The sequence below is a fragment of the Sceloporus undulatus genome, chromosome 6, assembly GCF_019175285.1.
Source record: "Sceloporus undulatus isolate JIND9_A2432 ecotype Alabama chromosome 6, SceUnd_v1.1, whole genome shotgun sequence".
NCBI lineage: Eukaryota > Metazoa > Chordata > Lepidosauria > Squamata > Phrynosomatidae > Sceloporus > Sceloporus undulatus.
Genome location: NC_056527.1, coordinates 78,341,255 through 78,356,297, shown reverse-complemented (window position 1 = coordinate 78,356,297; position 15,043 = coordinate 78,341,255). Strand labels below are relative to the sequence as shown.

At 42.9% G+C, this 15,043-nt stretch overlaps 1 protein-coding gene and 1 pseudogene across 3 annotated transcripts in view; one reads left to right on the top strand and one right to left on the bottom strand.

Annotated features, from left to right (window-relative positions):
• The window catches only part of LOC121935791 (UDP-glucuronosyltransferase 2A1-like), a 56,018-nt gene that overhangs the window by 23,508 nt on the left and 17,467 nt on the right, over positions 1-15,043 (top strand). The window lies entirely within an intron of this gene.
• Positions 6,721-6,852, bottom strand: LOC121935821 (annotated as a pseudogene).

Genomic DNA, 15,043 nt, shown 5'->3' with positions numbered 1-15,043 from the left:
GAGGCCACTAAAATCTTTTTACTGAATTGCAAAATATGCATAATAGACACTGCAAGGCCTGATGCAATGCACATTGAGACTAGTACACATGGTCCTATTGTGCATGGTCCTGGTGTGCATCAAGCACCAATGCACATCTAGCTCTTTGTTGTCTCTGCTACAGTGTAATATAACAGCCTAGTTGATATGAATTATGCAACTGCGCAATTCTAATTCCCATATACATAAGACCCTACAAGAGGTACATCCAACAGGTCAAGGCCATAATTTTATCCTTAGAGAAACTGAAACCAACAAGTCAAGCTTATAACGCCTGTTGGGAAACATTTAATGTGTGTGGTGAAGTTAGAGTTGAGTGAACCCTCAACTTATAGGTTGTGCAAATTTACCAATGCAAAAATTGCATAGCTTCAACATTACAACTTCTTTAGACCTAAAGCTGCAGTTGGTCAAGCAACGATTAATATTTCAGTGTACGGGACACTATCATGTTTTTAGAGAAAGCATATCCTTCAAATGTCAGATGTCCCACGCGTGGGGTTCAGAAGAAGGAAGAGGCACTAGGGATCCTAGATTTCCAAAGAAAAACGACCTGTGCCTCATACATTATAGCAAAGTCTTTGATTGATAGAGCATGAAAAACTATGGCCGTTCTTAAAGAAATGGGTGAACACGTGTTTGATTGTCCAGGTATGTTAAACATGGTCATTGTTAAAGAAAGGGGTGAACCACCATGTTTGATTGTCCAAGTATGTAAACTATGGGTTGTGTTAAAGAAATGGATGACCCACATGTTTGATTGCCAAGTATGTAAACTTTGCTCAGGATAAGAGGATACCATAAGACAGAATAGGAGGAACAGATATTTTCCAATTGGCAAGGGGTCCAGCCAGGCTAATTTTATCACTGTGTGTTTAATCTGTATGCTAAGTGTACATGACCGCTCCACTACTTTACGGTCTGCCAGTGTAGAAGGATAACCACAAGGGGCTTTCTCTTTATTGGGGACATTTATCCTTATGCATGCGGATGGTCTTTTTGGGTGCTTTGGGAGTTGGTATACCCTTCCTCCTCCACAGCACTCAAAAGCCCCCACATCAGCCATTCTGTGCTTGCAGTGAGCAGGCATGATTATGAGCAGACCGATTGTAGATGTCTTACTCCTTTTCCTAAACAAGATACAAAATGATGACATGCCATGAGATCTGTGGGGTCCTTAAGGTTTTCCGGACTGCTTTACTCCTTTGTGCATAACTTTGTGATAAAGGTCCTAACTACCCCAAGGGACTAGATCCTGTCTGATCTACAAGCAATCGAGGTCAGCCTGATTCATACTTGGATGGAAACCGCCAATAAAAAACAGGTGCTGTAACACTATATTTCAGAGAAGGAACTGGCACAACCCCCTCTGTGAATTCCTGCCTAGAAAACCCTATGAAAGTCATGGGTCAACCCAAAGTGACAGATGACTTGAAAGCGCATACAACACACATATCTGGGTGATATATTCAGAAGGCTTCTGCATCTTTCCTGGGCTGCCATGAGCCTTGGAATGGCCATGTGGGAAGCTCAGGGGCTTTTCAATAAGTGGAAGGGAGAAGGCGGAATGGCTCATCCTAGGTCGATCTCCATGTGACTATTTTTGCTATGGTGAGGAGATTACAGGCACAGAGAGGGGGCGGGGTGCAGGCACAGGGCGCTGGGAAACATACTCTTTCACCTCTTACAAAGACATGTTCTTTATCTCTTACAAGTTGTCTGACAACGGAATAAATACTTGTTAGGCAAGGCTTCCTCCTACTTCAATTATACTATTTTTCTCAGCCACATATCTGGTTTGCATATGTGTATCAGCATGTGGTTTTCTAGGGAGCAACCCCTAGAATTCATTAGCATAGTGAAGTTGTTTTCATGATTCTAAACCCTACTTCCCTTCACAGTTCTGTGATGCTTTTCTTTTATCACTCTTGTGTGTAAAAGGTTTCCTACTATGAAACCAAGCAGGCATTTTTCACACGAATGAACAAGAACATAAAATGGAAAAAAAAGAAAACAAAACCCTGCATCAGTCAGCATAAGGGGCAAGGTAAATGCGTAGAAAACTTGGAGAAACATTTGATACCCTTCCCCAAGTCCAATGTTGCTGTGTTTCAATGAGTTCTCACTCATGCAGTGGTTAGAAAATGAAATGTTCCACTGTAAACAGTGGTTCCATTGTAACACATAATGTAAAGACATATTTTGTCAGTCTGATGGGCAAAAATTTAATTATTAGTTTCAAAGGCCTGTTACAGAGCCAAAATAAGCTGCTTTGGGTCTCTTTGGAGGTATGCTGTTTAATGAGCATGGTCTTACGAGTCCCGAGGTCAAGCCAAGCCACACCCATTCCTAAGCACTGGAGTGCAGCTTGGTGCAGCTTCCAGATTCTTAGGATGCATGCCTCATTACTCAGCATACCTCAAGAGACCGGAGCAGCTTTATTTTGGCCGTCTGTAACAGACCAAAGTGACATTCTGTAGGTTTGTTTTGGGTGTGGGTGGTGTGTGTGTTAAGTGTTTTTCCCCCCAAGAGTTCTTTAAAATATCCAAATTGATTGTAAAGTGACCTTCAGGATCCCTCTTCAGTGACAAGTGTGTCACCATAACATCCCCATGTGGCTCACCATCCAATGTAGGAGGGGCAGTTAGTTTAGAGAGTGTACTATTATCCGTTATTGGTTAGAAGCAATCTCTACCTTTGATCAATCAGGAACTGGCAAATACAATGTATATATGGTGGGCACCATTTCAAAACAGTTATGATTACAGATATGTCATGCTTCATATGAGAATGTTATTGGTTTGTGGAATGTAGGTTACTGAAAGAATGTTGTTTCAGGCGAGAAGTTCAATTACAGCAGATAAAAGGTAAAGGCCGTATTGAACACAGAGGCTGTTTCTTGCATTCACAGGTGGAATAATAATTATGTGTTTTGGCCTTTTGGACAGAATCAGGCTGTGTAATCCATGATAGGTTTTGTCCTAGTACACATCCTTCTTTTTTGATAGTGTCCATGCCACAATGAACGACAAAGGTTAAACTTGATATGTTTTACATGCAAGCATGCCCCGTTCAAAGCCCATTTGTCCAATTTGCGCTCCATGAACCAAGCAGAGAAAAGCAGGAGGCAGAAGCTGTGCTGTGACGGGTGCTGATTGTGCCCTTGATCATGGTGAACCTTTTGGGCTCAGCTTCCCGTGGGAATGTTCTTATCTGGCCAGCTGACTATAGCCCTGGATAACATGAAATTTATCATACATGAGCTTGCAGCCAGGGCCACCAAGTGACGGCGCTACTGCTTCCTTCTCCAGGAAGTTAATTCAAGTGTATCTTCCTCTTTTCCCCCGGAAGTGATTTCTGTTCCATTCTCAAGGAGGATATGGATATTTTGATACAGGACTTCATCTATACCTGGTCTTATGAGAAGCACAACGTACTTTCTGGGAATTTTCCATCAAGTTGTATGATTTGTTGGATTAATTATACAGATACAATATTTCTTGTGACAAGGTTTTGTTGAATGAAAAGTGCTGGAGAATGGATTCAGCTGCTTTGATGTCCTTATTTCTGATCTGGCATGCCTTGTGGGAACTGCTAGTAGAAGCTCATGTTCCTTTCTATATTCTTTCCGATTCTCTTTTGGAAACACAGTGGAGCGTCTTTGTGGTGGTCTCCCCGCTCCTCCATCCTATGTTCCTGCCAGCCTGGGAGGGCTCACAGACAAGATGTCTTTCATGGAGAAGATGGCAAATGTTTGTTTACCTCTCACAAGACATGTTGTTCCATCATTTTATCTTGAAAGACTGGAAAATCTTATAGTGATGTTCTAGGTAAGAACCTGTTCCCTAGTTCCATTTCCAGATTTTTAATATAAACATTCATCAGGCCTGATTGGTGCATATTTGTTTTGTATAGCTAATGACTAGCAGATGGGAAGCCTGAGATGTTTGGTAATATGGCAGTTATCAAGGGAGAAGCTGTATGAGAAAAAAAAATCATAGTAGTGAGAAAACTACGGTGTGAGAAGGGATCTAGGAGTCCAAGTAGCCCACAAGTTGAACATGAGTGAACAGTTGATGCGGCAGTTAAAAGGCCAATGCTATTTAGGCTCACAATAGAGTATAGTGTCTAGATCAAGAGAAGTAATAGTGCCACTGTATCTGCTCTGGTCAGGCCCCCCAGAATATTGTGTCCAGTTCTGGGCACCACAATTCAGAAAGGACATTGAGAAGAACTGGAGCGTGTCCAAAGGAGGCGACAAAAAATGGTGAAGGGTCTGAAACCAGCCCCTATGAGGAACGACTTAGGAGCTGGGGCGTTTAGCCTGGAGAAAAGAAGGTTAAGGTTAAGGGTGATATGATCGCCCTGTTTAACTATTGAAAGGATGTCATTTGAAGAGGGAGCAAGCTTGTTTTCTGCTGCCCAGAAAACAGGACCCGGAACCATGATGCCAGCTACAGGAAAAGAGATTCCACCGTGAACATTAGGAGGAACTTCCTGCAGTAAGGGCTGTTCGACAGTGGATGAACTTCCCGGAAGGTGCTAGAGTCTCCTCCTTGGAGGGTCTTTAAACAGAGGCTGGATGGCCATCTGTCAGGATGCTTTGGATTTGGATTTCCTGCATGGCAGGGGGTTGGACTGGATGGCCCAGTGGTCTCTTCCCAACTCTACGATCTATGATTCTATGATTGTTTCATGGTCTCTAATTATGCATTTCTCTTATAGTTTCCTTGGACTAGCTCTAACCTGCTTTGATATCCTCCTCCTTCTCCTCCCCTTTTTTTTGTAATGGGTTTCTCCAGCTTAGTCATTTCATTCTCAGTGTAGATCTTCTTTTCAGGAGGTTCAAGACCATTCAGTATATAGGTTAAAGCATGGATGTAGCCAGGGGGGGGATCTGGGGGTCCGGCCCCCCCCCCTTCCATTAGAAAATGATGGTGTGTGTGAGCTGCTGCGCCGCCGCACTCATGCCCCATTAAGTGGCAGTCTGGACCCCCCCCCCTTCCTAAAAATCCTAGCTACGTCCCTGGTTTAAAGCAGTACCTGAACTTTAAAGAGTAGCTGAGTTGAATGTTTTCTTATCGTGGGTGGGAAAACTGAACATAGACTATATTGCAGCCTTTTGAAAATCTCTCCCAAAGACATAGAGTTCTCCCCACCCAGAGAAATTTGTTGGATTAATGCAGGATTGAAAAGTCAAACCGGGGGTGTTATCAACACACGCGTGGCCAGGCGCGTCCAACCCCTATGCAGCCCAGATCCCAGCCATGCTTATCCTGTAGCTTTCATCAATGGCAAGCTCCCATTTTTGAAGAGCGCTGGAGATAGCACGGCTGTGGTCTGGCTGCCTATGGGTTGCACTTGTCTAGTGTGGCTGCATTGATAATGCCGGGGTTTTGACTTTTAATCCTGCGTCTATTCCGTGAGGTTTCCAGGTGCCAATAATCTCCAGTGTTGCTGCTTTCCTTCAGCATTGCATAAGAATGCCCATAGCAATCAACTGCATCACAGATAGTGAAATTAAGTTGATATTGGCAAAAATATTTTTGTTGACCTGATCCACATTGCCAGGATGTTATTAGCTGTCCAATTACATGTTAAGAAAAGGATGCGTCAAAGGCATTGCAAAAATGGAAGATGTCCTAGCCGTGTTGCAAACCTATGGCCTGCGTGCCCGAGATGCACACAAAACCTGTTTTTTTTTTTTTTGGCACACAGGGGTGGAAAAGAAAAGGCACAGGAGGATATGTGGTAGGCCGCTACGGCCAGGAGCTGCTTTTTCCTTTCTGGGTGTCCTGTTGCCCCCAAAGTCCCACCTTTTGCACCGGGTAAACCGGTGCCAAGGCCTTTACTTAGGCACTTCGGTCCCTATACGGTTTCGCCATGACTGCCCTAGGCACTCCTCTGGTGGGATCTGATATAAGCAGAGGTAGAGAAAAAGAAATACGACCACTGACCATGGAAGAAGAAAGGCGGGGAGGAAAACACCCCGGCGTGTAGCCTACATGAGGCTGGGTCTCAAACAACCTACAGTCTGTCACCTAGTATTTATGTTATTACTGTTTGCCATTGGCATATTCCTATATTCCAATATAACATCTGGATATTTGATCCTTGTGTATTCAGCAAGTTCCCTCTTTTACTAATTCTATGTGGCTAGGTCATTGGTTCAATATGCTTTGGAAGCTTATCACACAAAGCAGTTATGTCCTGCTGTAGCTGGGGACTTACACAATGTGTTTTTCCCTGACTGGTCTCCTGGTGGAGGCCTTGGGAAATATCCACTAATGACTTTTCCTGCTAGTGTTCTACTAATGTTTCTGGTGCACAAATTCATTCCAATTCATAACATTTTGTGTGTGTGTGTGTGTGTCAGATGATATTGGGTTTGGTGTAGGCGTGATGATTGAATGATTTGAGGGAAGGCCTTGGGAATATGTGCATCAATGTCCTTTGGAGAAGGGGAGAGAGGCCATGTTTCATGGTGGATGGTGGGGTTTACCATTGATGGTGGTCTTTTCCTCCTTTGGCCTGGCAATCTTTCCTGGCTGCTCCTATTTTTTTTTTTTAAAAATGGTCATAATAGTGTTATGCTAAACATACACATTTAAGGGAGCTTGTGCTGTAGTTCTCCAACGTTACTGCGGTGAAGTTTTCTTCCTTTTCCCCATTTGGCTCTGTGCTGTGTCTACCACAATTATGCAGCTGAGTTCTCCGCATTTGGGGAAATCGCAGGGGTTAGCACGCCTGGAGTGCAATGGATGAGCCTCACCTGGAAAACCACTTTCACCTACAATTGCCTCCTGCACATATACTATTGCAATGTAGTGATATGCTAGCTGGAGAAACTGCACAATACACAATGGTGATATAGCACAATTAAAAAAAACTGGAAGAGGAGGGCAGATAGAAAAGAGCTGAAAGTAGAGAGGAGTACCTGTGGGTTCTGGTGAGAATACTGACAGGAAGAATGGTGCTGTTTGCTACTGGTGGGAACGATGTGCAGCAGGGTATGGCAACAGGGCACATTCAGGTACCATAGGAAGGAAGCAGGTCAAGAATCATCAGAGTGCAGGAAGGCAAAAGTGTGAACACGTCTTATTGAACTGGCATTGCATTACAATGATAGCAAACATTTAGAGACGCAGGCGTGTTACAGACGCCCATTGAGACGTCCCGGACGTCCCAGTTTGAAAAAGGGGCATCTCTTCTAGACGCCCCTTACCCTATCACAGACTAGTCCGTACAAAATGCGGCGCCCTGTTCATATGGGCGCCGCCATTTGACGTAGCGGACGCTCTCCGTCCGCAGTCGCTCAGTGGAAGTGACGCTCAAGTGCGCCCTTTGGCACTCGTGGCACCTCTTCCGGGGCCTGAGAAGGAGTGCGATTTCCACGCTCCTTCTCTGCAGTGCTGGGAGCCGTGCCGTTTAAGGGCTGCGGTTCCCGGACGCTGCAAGCGGAGGCGGAGCCAGACCGCTGCTTCTCGGCGGTCTGTAACCCGCCTGAGTGCCCAAACTGCAACCCAAAACCCACTTACTTATACAAAAGTGCTGTGTCCTTCTTACTTTGTAGTATAACGAACTCTGGCGGACTCTGTGCTGGGGGTGATGGTGCATTACTCACAGAGAGAGCTCTAAGTGTCACAGTTCACCACCAGTGCATTATATGCTCAAAAGGCAGCATTATCTTTCTGCTATCTTTCTAAACAGAGAAAGTTGGGAGATGGGCTGGCACCTTACTACAAGGAGATAGATTCCTTACCAGTGTGTATATTCAAAATCTGTATGTGTTCTACTGAACTCCGAGAAAAATAGCTAGTAATAGAGCATTTGCTGCATTAAGATGTGGTGCGGGCTTCCTTGCTTCCAAGTGTCATGATATCTGATTCCCTCCCCCTCACTAATATCGTTGTACCTGAATTTCATGTGTTTTTTCTCTCACCCTTTTATGGGCTATTCCCATTTGATATGTGGGAAAGGGGCTCATTTCACTTTACAAGGGGTATTTCTGGGTTTGTGGTATGTGAATGCCCCACTTTTTTCTAATTATGTTTTGATCCTCACTAGATGTGATTTGACATGTGGCTCAGGGAGAAACCATATCAGACACATCACTTCTCATCTTATTCTAGCTACATGTTTACAACCAGGTCACGGGTCAAGTGGAGGGTGGTACATGGCCTACAAGGGGCAGTCCCTGGATGAGATTGTGTATGTTGGACTCTGTATGTGTCTGAGGCCTTTCGGGTAGAAGGAATGACTGTTATATTCTGACAGTGGCATACTCACCGTCTTCAGTTCATGAATCTAGTTCCTGGTTTCCATTTCCTTATTGAATGGTGCAGAAACAGTTTGGGCAAAGAACGTCTTTCTGCTCCCCTAACCGCTTTTGGCCAATTGATATCATCTCTCTCTGAGAAGAAGCTCTATTCCTTCCCACGTGACAAGGGTGTTTTTGTGTCTAGTATGAGTGCAAATTTGATTTTGTTTTACTTGTTTGCCCGATTGTGTTAATATATGGATTGCTTTAATAAATAATTAACTGGCAATAGAACCATTTGCTTGACTTTTTTTCGTCGTAGTGGAGGATTTGTGTGGCTCTTTAGGAGATGTTAGCTGAAGTTACTTCTTGAATTAGCCATGGATTTTTTGCTACTAAAGGGAAATAAGCAGTACTTTAAGCACTGTACTTCTCAACCAGGTAGAGAAATAATGATGTGTCTTGATAATAAGACTGTGTATCCATGACAGAATTTTGCTCTAACTCAGGTCCTTCATTATCTGATGCAATTCATTCCAAGAAATAGCCAAGCTGGAAATTTTTAACCAGCCTAAAATGTTTGAAAGCAAGCATACTCTGTAAGAGTCCAGCCTTTGCCTTTGTGCCATCATTAATCAAATAGAAACAGATATGGGCATAATGGGGTGAGAAAGGGTGCTGGTGTTCCCTGCATAATAGTTTTTTCCCGGTTAGCTTCCATGAATGTCCTCCTCTGGCCAGCTGAAACAGCCATTGTATCAGTTTGAAAATTTATCATGGATCTACTCATAGCCAGGGCCCATACGTGACAGTGCAACTGCCTTGCTTTTCTCAGGCCATTATTGGCACCTTCCCTCTTTCAACTGGAAGTAATTTCTGTTCCATTCTCAAAGGAGAGGGGTGCTTTGATTCAGTATTGTTCCAGGTCTTATGCGATGACAGAATTTGCTTTCTAGGAATTTGACATCAAGCTGTATGGCATTATGATGGAAGTGGGGTACAGACCAGCATTATCAGAACTGGTGAAAAAGCTGAAGTTAGTTCGTTTTTGACATCCTCATTTCAGGCCCGCTTGTACTTGTGAAGAACTGGTAGCTCAGAAGCCCCATATTCCATGTATATTCCCTCCTGGTTTTTCTTTGGAAACACATGTAACATCTTTGTGGTGATCTCCCAGTCTGCCTGCAATTCTGGAGAGCTAACACACAGGATGTCCTTTATGGAGGAGGATGCAAACACGCTCTTTGCCTCTTACAAAACATCTTGTTTCACCAGTTGTTGCAAGCCTTGATCGTACTAGAGTGCCTTCTAGGGCTTATCACGTGTGGCTTTAAGCCATGATTCCCAAGGTGACACCCAATTCATGACAACGCTTTCCTTCAGGAGCTGCCCATCCCAGCCACCTTTTCATTCAGAGGGGAAACCCATGAATGAGTTCCACTAGTGTGATGCTCCAGGTGTGGAAAGCCATTCCCTGGGCCGTCACATTAATGGCAGGCACACGGCGGTGCCACTGTCCCCTCCTCCCTTCCTCTCTCCTTCCCTCCCTTGCGATTTAAAAAAATCCTCTTTTTTCCTCACATTTGCAAAGCTCTGCCGCCTTTTTAAAAAAAATAATTTTAAAATGTTAATTGTGTGTGGAAAGTTAAAAATAAAAAACAACCTACATTTTGGTCTAAATTTTGTCCTATGTTTTGTCCAGGTTTATAGTAGAGAATTTGGCAACCCTGAAAGTGTGGTTTCATTTTTTATCTCTCTCTTGAGGAGTCCTTGAGGATTTACATCAGGGAAACTCCATACAATCTGGTGGCTGGGAAGACATGGGATTTCCAAGAGTGTGCAAGAGACTATTGCACATTTGTTCCCTTTTTCGCATATTTTTTTAATTATATTAAAATATATACAGTTGTCCCTCCTCATTCATGAATTTAACATTTGTGGATTTAATTATTTTGCAAGTTGTTCCATAAGAGGTGGAAGAAGAAAGGATGAAAATAAACTAGAGGGAGGGAAGTAGGCTTTTTCTCCACAGTGCCTAGCCATGGAGGAAAGAGGAGGGAGGACATACAGTTAGGCAGAAAAGAGACAAGTGGGAGGAAGGGAAGAGGAAGAAGAGAGGAAGGAAGGTAGCAGGGTAGGAGAAAGAGGCAAACAATGAAGAGGCAAAGGAACAAACAGGGACAACAAGCGACCCACCAAGAATGCTGAAGAGATATGTGAGTGGGTGAGGTTCACTGGAGGAGGAAGAAGGAGAGGTCGAGGTTTTATTTTTTTTAAAATTATTATTTTTATTTTTAAATTAATTTTTTAAATTTTTTCTTTAAAAACATCACATTTTATCAAAATTTTTCACTTTCAGCACATTAACACATGTACAGTAGGCCCTTCTTATACATGGATTTTTTTATACATGGATTCAAGCATACACGGTTTGAAAATTAATGATCCAAAATGTATATTTCATATAAACCTATATTTTCCATTTCATAAGGGACACCATTTTTTTATGTCATTACATTTAATGGGACTTGAGCATACATGGATTTGTTCTTTACACGGGGATCTTGGAACCAAACCAAGGGTCCACTGTATATGTAAATTCTGTGCATGATATTGTATTTAAAGTGTATTTAATGTTAGGCTGCTCTGTAGCCTTTAGGGCTTAAGGGCAGGGTTATAAATACCATGAATAAAATAAAAAATAAAAAATAAAATAAATTAATTCTGCCAGTTGTTTATGTCACAAATATTACCATTAGTCAGTGATTATGGGAATTATGATTTATGAGTAAACATAGTACTGAGGATTCTATGGTGTGGTATGGGACACCATGAGTTGCTGAACGGTGGTGACACCCGTACACTGTGTCATAGTATTCCCATCACCATGTATGGATGTGAGAACGGATGGTAAAAAATTTATATATCCAGATAACAAATAAATCAATTCATTTGAGATTGTGCTGGTGAAAGTGCTGAGGGCAGCCAAAAAGACAAAACAAATGGGTCAAACTAGAATGCTGGAAGCCAAATGATGACACTGAGGCTGTCATACTTTGGCAGACTCACTTGAGAAAGCATGACTCACTTGAAAAGACAATATGCTAGGAAAGATTGAGGCCACTAGGAAAGAAGAGACCATAGAACAGGGGGTTAGAATCAAGGATAGAACAATCAGAAAGATCACAAACATGAATCTATCATGTGTGAGAATATGTTATGACTTTTCTAGGGATATAGCTGCACTTCAACCAGAAATTTCCTATTTCCAAAGCAAATAAGTTGTACTTTAAGCAGAGGATGTTCTTAATGCAACTAGGCGGAGTCTTATGAGTGTTGTAATCTGGCTGGAATGCAAATTTGGGATCCATGACAGGATTTTGCTTTTACACACGGGAATTTTCTTTTTTTACACTCTGACCAGGAAGCAAAGGTGAACCAATGTGAAACCTTTATAAGTCAAAATTGCCCTGTAGCTTTTCCCTTTGCTGCATCATTATCAACAAGAAGAAACATACATAATGTCTGTGAATGGTGCTGGGGTTTCCCATTTAATTGTGTGCCTTTTGAGATCAGCTTCTAGTGGGAACGTTCTAATCTGGCCAGCTGACAAACAGCCACGGATCAACATGAAATTTATTCTGCAGGAACTCACAGACAAAGGCCATCAAGTGACAGTGTTAGTGCCTTCCTTCTTCCGGCAATTAACACAAGTGAGTTTCTCCCTTTCGCTGGAAGTGATCTCTGGTTCCATTTCAAAGAAGAAGAAATGGATAATCTGCTTCAGGACTTCCTATATTTGTGGTCTTTGGAGATGTATGAACTTTCTTCCTGGGATTTGTCACCAAGATGTATGACTTTTCAAAGGAGGTGGTACACAGGAACAAAGTTCTCTGTGATATGGTTGTCTTTAACAGCACAACTGATGGAGAGGTTGGGTCATGGTTTTGACATCTTGATTTCAGATCCACTCTTGCCTTGTGGCGAGCTAGTGGGTGAGAAGCTCCCTGTTCCCTTTGTATATTTCCTCAGATTCTCTATTGGAAATACAGTGGAGCGTCTTTGCGCGGTATCCCTGCTCCACCATCATTTGTGCCGGCCAGCCTAGGAGGGCTAACAGACGTGTCCTTCATGCAGAGACAGGAAACATGCTCTTTTACTTTTCCAAGACATTTTGTTTCATCAGTTTTCTGGAAAGACTGGAGTAAATACTATAGTGATGTTCTAGGTAAGAACCTGTTCCTGTTCCCTTCCAGTATTTTTAATGTCAACATTCATAAGGCCTGAACTGTTCATAGCTGTTTTTTGTTATATCTAATGACTGGCCGATGAAAGCTTCTCTGTTTTGCAACATTGCTGTTTTCAAGGGAGAAACGAGGAAACATGTATGAGAACATTATGACAGTGAGAAATTGTTTCATGGTCTCTAAATTATGCATTTCTCTCACAATTTACTTGGACCCCGCCGTAGCTCTAAACTTGCTTCTGAATCCTACTGCTCCCCCCTTTTTTAACAATGATTTCTCCATTTACCCATTTCTTCTCAATAACAGGTCTTATATTCAGAAAGTCCAAGCATTCGTATATATGTTAAGCTGTACATGGACTTTAAATGGCTGAGTTGAATGTTTTTGTTATTGTGTGGAATGGTGTGGGAAACTGAGCATAGAATATGTTTTTTGTGGGTTTTGGCTATGTGGCCATGTTCTAGAAGAGTTTATTCCTAACGTTTCGCCAGTATCTGTGGCTGGCATCTTCAGAGATGCTTGCCTGGAAAGGGTTTGGTATATATATATTATGTGACCCTGAGTGATTTGCATGTGTCTTGTTCTGTTGCTAATGCAGGCCTCAAGGTGGGAGGGTCTGCAAAAGAGGATTAGTGTCTGCTTGATTAGTGCTCATGTCTGCTGGAAAACCCTGACCCTGGGAGATTCTCATTTGCATTGTTGAGTCTTCATCTTGCTATTTTTCAGACTGGTAGCCAAACCATGTTTACTTTAAAGGTTCCTCTTTCTGATGAAATTGTCCAGGGTTTGTCAGTTTGTAATTTTGGAATGCCTTGTGTAAGGGAAGCGTGTGTCAGTATCCCAATATTAGAGAAGGGTAGGGGAAGACATTGGGAATATGCATCAATATTCCTTGGGAGGAGGGGAGAGGGAGCCACGTTTCATGGTGGGTGGTGGATTTACCATGATGGTGGTTTTTCTTCCTTTGGCTTGGCAATTGTTCCTGGTTGCTCCTGCCTTTAAAAAAAATGGATCATAATAGTGTTATGCCAAACATACATATTTAAGGAACCTGTGCTGTAAATGCCCAAACTTTACTGGGTGGGTTTTCTTCCTCCCCTCCCTTTGGCTGTGTGCTCTCTCTCCTACAATTGCCCTGTGCACACATACACTATTGCAATGTAATGAATGCTAGAAGAAATAGTTGGAGAAAATTGCACAATGCAGCAATGGTGATATAGCATAATTTAAAAAAAATTGGAAGACGTGCAGATAGAAAAGAGCTGAAAGGTAGAGAGGGTGTACCTGTGGTTACTGGTGAGAATACTGCAGGAAGAGATGGTGCAGTATTGCTACTGGTGGGAATAGATGCGGAGCAGGGTATGGCAACAGGGCACTTTCAGATACTTTCTGCTATCTTTCCAAACAGAGAGTTGGGAGAATGGGCTGGCATGTTAAGCTCCCAGGAGTTACTACTGCCGAGGTTAAAAGATTCCTTACCAGTGTGTATATTCACAAACCTGTATGTGTTTCATACAAGGAGACACCTATTGCCAAGGTTCCTGTGCAAAATCTCAAACACACACACAGGCAACAGGAGCCACCCGACCCTACCCCCTCCTATCACCAGGAGAGAGAGCAGGAAAGAAAAGCAAAACTACAAGCCTCTTTCAGTTTGAAAGGCCTCCTCCCAAAGCAAAGAACAGAAGTGAAGGAGCCAGCACTATTTCTCCTTACTCTTCGTCAGTGGAGCCAAGAGAGGAGTGCGGGGAAGATGGAGAATAGAGAGAAAGAGACAGAGACTTCTTCAGAGCACCACACTAAATCAAACTCCAAGAGCGGACAACACACTCTTGCCCCAGCACGCAATGTTTCCAACAGTCCGAAAACCACCGCTGCCAACCATGTGGTGATTCCTTGGGAGTAAAGCCCTGTGCGTGGCTATTACTCTCAGGGAGATCCCTTTCAAAACTATATTTCCGCTGCCACCACTCAGTGATTACCAATAAACTATAAATTTTAATTATTAATTATAATAGCTCACAGCTATCCCTTCCCCACACACCCTGAAATTGGGGACTGCGGATAGAGAGAGCGATCTGTTTCAATAGCCGAGTCTAGGCACGGTATATAGGAGTACAGTATGAGATAGCAGATGCTTTTAAGAAAGAAGTTATTTTAAAAAGGGAAGAATGGATAGAAGAATTTTAAACACTCTTGCAGCCTCTTTGCCTTGCAGGTCAAGAAACATAGTTACAGAATTCATTCCAGACAAGCCATTGTTGAAAATAACAAAAGGCCTAAACGCACTGCTAACACCTCCTAACTACTCACAACAGATGAGTTGTAGTCCTTTGGAGTTCCTGGATGCAGGGAGGGCCCCCTGGCCTCTCGACCTGCATTCCCTTGAGTCTGTGTCTCCCAGACTCAAGAGACAGCATCTTGGTTCCCCCTCAGGAGGGTTCAAGGGAGGACAAAAGACCGCATGGCTGCAGAAGTCCTTTTAAAGATTTTCCAT